This window comes from Macaca nemestrina, chromosome 14 (genome assembly GCF_043159975.1).
Source record: "Macaca nemestrina isolate mMacNem1 chromosome 14, mMacNem.hap1, whole genome shotgun sequence".
NCBI lineage: Eukaryota > Metazoa > Chordata > Mammalia > Primates > Cercopithecidae > Macaca > Macaca nemestrina.
This window is the reverse complement of record NC_092138.1, coordinates 118,015,165-118,021,164: the sequence shown is the minus strand read 5'-3', so window position 1 is coordinate 118,021,164 and position 6,000 is coordinate 118,015,165.

Genomic DNA, 6,000 nt, shown 5'->3' with positions numbered 1-6,000 from the left:
TTGAGCCCAGGAGTTCAAGGCTATTGTGAGCTATTACTGTGCCACTGTACTCTAGTCTGGGTGACAGAGCGATATTCTGTCCCTCTAAAAAAAAAAAAAGTAATGGAATTTTTTTTTTTTTTGAGATGGAGTCTTGCTCTGTTGCCCAGGCTGGAGTGTAGTGGCATGACCTCAGCTCGCTGCAACCTCCGCCTCCCAGGTTCAAGCGATTCTCCAGCTTCAGCCTCCTGAGTAGCTGGGACTACAGGTGTGAGCCCTCACGCCTGGCTAATTTTTTGTATTTTTAGTAGAGATGGGTTTTTGCCATGTTGGCCAGGCTGGTCTCAAACTCCTGGCCTCCCACCTCATCCAGCTAATTTTTTTTTTTTTTTTTTTTTTAGTTTGCAGTAGAGATGGAGTCTTACTGTGTTGCCCAGGCTGGTCTTGAATTCCTGAGCTCAAGCAGTCCTTCTGCCTTGGCCTGCCAAAGTCCTGGGTTACAAGTGTGAGCCACTGCCTGGCCAACATATTTTTTTTTTGTTGTTGTTTTTGTTTGTTTGTTTTTTTGAGACGGAGTTTCGTTCTTGTTGCCCAGGCTGGAGTGCAATGGTGAGATCTCAGCTCACTGCAACCTCCGCCTCCTGGGTTCAAGCGACTCTCTTGCCTCAACCTCCTAAGTAGCTGGGACTACAGGCACCTGCCACCACACCCAGTGATTTTGTATTTTTAGTAGAGATGGAGTTTCACCATGTTGGTCAGGCTGGTCTTAAACTCCTGACCTCAGGTGATCCACCTGCCTCGGCCTCCCAAAGTGCCAGGATTATAGGCGTGAGCCAAACCTATTGGTTTTTCGTATTAATTAACGATAACATTATGGTCCAGTTTCTGGCTTTGAGTTTTAACATCTGCAAGCTTGACAGCTTTGTCAAAATTGATCTTTTTCTTGTTGTCATGATGCTCCAGCTATCTTTATCCACCTGTTTTTCCTCATGGTCAGTCAGAAAACACTTTTTATTCAGTTGAATTTTGAAAATTGTTTTTCACTTAAAGCCATAGATACACAAAGTTAGGAAGAACCTCGACCACAGAACATAATGTTTGGTTTATAAAACTTCTACTTCACAGGACATTCTAGATGTTGTGATTCTGTGTCCTTGTTTTTTTTTAAAGGTGATCCTAGTGACATTCAGATCTCTCTGCAGTCAAAATAATTGTAAATTTTTTTTTTTTTTTTTTTTTTTTTTTTTTTTGAGACGGAGTCTGGCTCTGCCGCCCAGGCTGGAGTGCAGTGGCCGGATCTCAGCTCACTGCAAGCTCCGCCTCCCGGGGTCACGCCATTCTCCTGCCTCAGCCTCCCGAGTAGCTGGGACTACAGGCGCCCGCCACCTCGCCCGGCTAATTTTTTGTATTTTTAGTAGAGACGGGGTTTCACCGTGTTAGCCAGGATGGTCTCGATCTCCCGACCTCGTGATCCGCCCGTCTCGGCCTCCCAAAGTGCTGGGATTACAGGCTTGAGCCACCGCGCCCGGCCAATAATTGTAAATTTAAATGGAAACTCTGAAGTGGCCCCACATGGTGATGATTATACAACTAATGTCCTGTTTTGCTGTCAAAGACAGGAGCCAGGCCAGGTGCAGTGGCTCACACCTGTTATCCCAGCACTTTGAGAGGCCAAGGCGGGTGGATCACCTGTGGTCAGGAGTTTAAGACCAGCCTGGCCAACGTGGCGAAACCTCATCTCTGCTAAAAATACAAAAATTACCCAGGTGTGGTGGTGGGCGCCTGTAATCCCAGCTACTTGGGAGGCTGAGGCAGAACTGCTTGAACCCAGGAGGCGGGGGTTGCGGTGGGCCGAGATCGCACCATTGCACTTCACCCTGGGCGACAGAGGGAGCTACTGGAAAGGCTGAGGCATGAGAATTACTTGAACCCAGGAGGCGGAGGAGGTGGTTGCAGCGAGCTGAGATGGCACCACTGCACTCCAGCCTGGGAGACAGAGCGAGACTCCGCCTCAAAAAAAACACAAAAACAAGCTGCGCCGACAGTGGACAGAGAGGCCTTGGGAGCTGCTGCACGGCAGGGCTGCCCACCGGGGCTTCAGCCCCCAGAACCGTCTGGGACCCCCAGAACCGCCCCGCATCAGCCAGCACAGCCAGGCGACTTTCCCATTCTCTCTCCCACAGCAGGCAGGAGACAGTGGATCTGGGGGCTCTCCAGCCTTAGGGGCACCAGGCTCAGCTCCTCAGCCTGTGGTTCGCTGGAGGCTGGCAGCAGGGAGGTTACTTCCCCGTGGGTGGGACCGGGTTGCTCTCTGGGACCCCAGCAGAAGTGGCCCTGTCCCACCCCATCATCCTGCAGTGGAATTAATACTGGAACGTCCCACCGGGCACAGAAGGCTGCTCTGCCTGCGGGTTGACCTCAGCAAGGATTGCCAGACCCACGGGAGAAACAGCCCGAACCAAACAAAGGAGCGAAGAGGGGGGATACAGGCACCAGAGGAGAATGTGAGAAGAACCAAATTAGTAATCCTAGAAGAAAAAAAGAATTTGTGAAATAGAATGCTATAAAATTCAATGCTATAAAAATAATAGAAGAGGAGTTGGATGTGGTAGCGCATGCCTGTAATCCCAGCTACCTGGGAGGCTGAGGCAAGAGGATCACTGGAGCCAAGGGGGTGGAGGCTGCAGTGAGCCGAGATCACATCATTGCACACCAACTGGGCAACAGAGCCAGAGCCTGTATAAAAACAACAAAACAAAACAACACAAAAACACGGCCGGGCATGGTGGCTCACGCCTGTAATCCCAACACTTTGGGAGGCCGAGGTGGGCGGATCACAAGGTCAGGAGATCGAGACCATCCTGGCTAACACGGTGAAACCCTGTCTCGACTAAAAATACAGAAAATTATCTGGGCGCGGTGGCGGGCACCTGTAGTCCCAGTTACTCAGGAGGCTAAGGCAGGAGAATGGTGTGAACCCAGGAGGCCGAGTTTGCAGTGAGCCGAGATTGCACCACTGCGCTCCAGCCTGGGCGATAGAGTGAGACTCTGTCTCAAAAAAAAAAAAAAAAAAAAGGAAGAAAAAAAATATAAGAGGGAACCCTTAAAAATCAAAAACGTGATATCAAAATTAAGAAAAATGTTAAGTAGAAAGGTTATACATTGAGATCTCCCAAAATTAGAACAGAAAGAACATGAGTTTAAAAACAGGAAAGACTGGCTAGGCATGGTGGCTCACACCTGTAATCCCAGCACTTTGGGGGGCTGAGGTGGGCGGATCACCTGAGTCAGGAGTTTGAGATTAGCCTGACCAACATGGTGAAACCTCGTCTCTACTAAAAATACAAAAAAATTAGCCAGGCATGATGGCAGTTGCCTATAATCCCAGCTACTTGGGAGGCTGAGGCAGGAGAATCGCTTGAACCCAGGAGGTAGAGGTTGCAGTGAGCCAAGATTGCACACTGCACTCCAGCCTGGGCGATAGAGTGAGACTCCGTCTCAAAAAAAAAAAAAAAAAAAAAATTGGTTGGGCATGGTGGCATGTGATTGTAGTCCCAGCTACTCCAGAGTCTGAGGCAGGAGGATCACTTGAGCCCAGGAGGTCAAGGCTGCAGTGAGCAACAATTGCCACTGCACTCCAGCCTGGGAAACAGAGCAAGCCTTGTCTCAAAAATAGTAATAATTAAAAAAAAAAAAAAGATAAAAATAACAGAACCTGCTACCATCAGACTGGGTGCCAATATTTAATAAGAAGAGGGAACATTTTCTGCCAAAAAGTAGGAAGGACAGATGTCCAGAGAGAGGGCCGCACTGTCCCTGCATGTGATGTCCAGAGAGAGGGCCGCACTGTCCCTGGGTGTGATGTCCATGTGTCTTCATTGTCGAGGAGCCCAGGAGGGTCCCGGAGCCTGATAGTGCTTCTCACTGCAGGTGGTGCAGCAGCTGACGCAGATGGTGGGGAAGAACGTGAACTGAGTAAGTCGAATGGCCCTGGGAAATTAGGCGAAACCTGGTGCAGTTGTGTGGCCTGCTCTTCTCATTTTGTGTATCGGGGTCTCACCTTTTCTTTTTTTTTTTTTTGAGACAGAGTCTCGCTCTGTCGCCCAAGCTGGAGTGCAGTGGCCGGATCTCAGCTCACTGCAAGCTCCGCCGCCCGAGTTTACACCATTCTCCTGCCTCAGCCTCCCGAGTAGCTGGGACTACAGGCGCCTGCCACCTCGCCCGGCTAGTTTTTTGTATTTTTTAGTAGAGACGGGGTTTCACCGTGTTAGCCAGGATGGTCTTGATCTCCTGACCTCGTGATCCACCCGTCTCGGCCTCCCAAAGTGCTGGGATTACAGGCTTGAGCCACCGCACCCGGCCGGGGTCTCACCTTTTCTTAGAGGAACTTATCTAGGTACAGCATGTAGTATCAGCAGTGACACAGACATTTTCTTATTTAACCAATGACCACTCAAGGATTGCTTAGTTTAGGTTCAATTAAGCTACCAGCAGAAGGCACTGATTGTGAAATTTCACGGCGTTACCCTGCTAAGTGGAAAGGTAGCATTAAGAGGGATAAAGGTTTCGTTATGATGTGGAGTCTCATTCCTTTTGTCTTGGAAAAGCCATGTACAGTATTTAAACGTCAACTTCTTCTGGTTTGTAGTTTGAATATCTCTGGTCATGGCATCAGGCAGTTTGGATTACAGGCTTGAGCCACTGCGCCCAGCCCCATCAGTTTCTTTATTACAGTTCTGAAAGTTTTAATTTGGTTCATTAACCTTAAAAGTTATCAGAAATCTGTGTTCAAGAGTACTTGTTAGAGTCTTTTCCATGAAAAGCAATTTTGGACTGTACCTTATTCCAAATACTTTTAGAAAACCATTGTGAATGATAAAAACTTAAAATAGCCACAGTTAAAAATCAGATGAAGGTGAGGCACGGTGGCTCACGCCTGTAATCCTAGCACTTTGGGAGCCCGAGGCAGGCGGATCACAAGGTCAGGAGATCGAGACCATCTTGGCTAACACGGTGAAACCCATCTCCACTAAAAATACAAAAAGTTAGCCGGGCGTGGTGGCGGGTGCCTGTAGTCCCAGCTACTCGGGAGGCTGAGGCAGGAGAATGGCGTGAGCCCAGGAGGCGGAGCTTGCAGTGAGCAAAGATGGCACCACTGCACTCCAGCCTGGGCAACAGAGCAAGACTCCATTTAAAAAAAAAAAAACGGTGGCTCAAGCCTGTAATCCCAGCACTTTGGGAGGCCGAGACGGGCGGATCACGAGGTCAGGAGATCGAGACCATCCTGGCTAATATGGTGAAACCCCGTCTCTACTAAAAATACAAAAAACTAGCCAGGCGAGGTGGTGGGCGCCTGTAGTCCCAGCTACTCGGGAGGCTGAGGCAGGAGAATGGCGTAAACCCGGGAGGCGGAGCTTGCAGTGAGCTGAGATCCGGCCACTGCACTCCAGCCTGGGCGACAAAGCGAGACTCCGTCTCAAAAAAAAAAAAAAAAAAAAAAAAAAAAAAAAAAAATCAGATGAAAGTTCCCAAGTGACAAGGAAACTTAGTTACTTCTGTTACATGCAGCATGTTAAGATAGCAACCGGAATGATGACTAACAGTGTCACATCAGGGCCATCAGACTTCTATACATTTCATATAATTTTTAGAATACGTGAATAACATATCCAGAGCCAGGTGTGGTGGATCATGTCTGTAATCCCAGTAACCTGGGAGGCTGAGGTGACAGGATCACTTTTGGCCAAGAGTTTGAGACCAGGCTGGGTAACATAGCAAGACCTCACCTATAATAAAAATAAAATAAATTACCTGGGTGGTGGCACATGCCTGTAGTCCTACCTGCTTGGGAGGCTGAGGTGGGAGGATCTCTTGAGTCTAAGATTTTCAGGTGGCAGTGAGCCATAATCATGCCAGTACACTCCATCCAGCCTGGGCAACAGAGACCCTGTCTATAATAAACAAAAACATATCTATACAAATGTAACTTTAGGAAAAGTTCAACATAACCAAAATTATGTC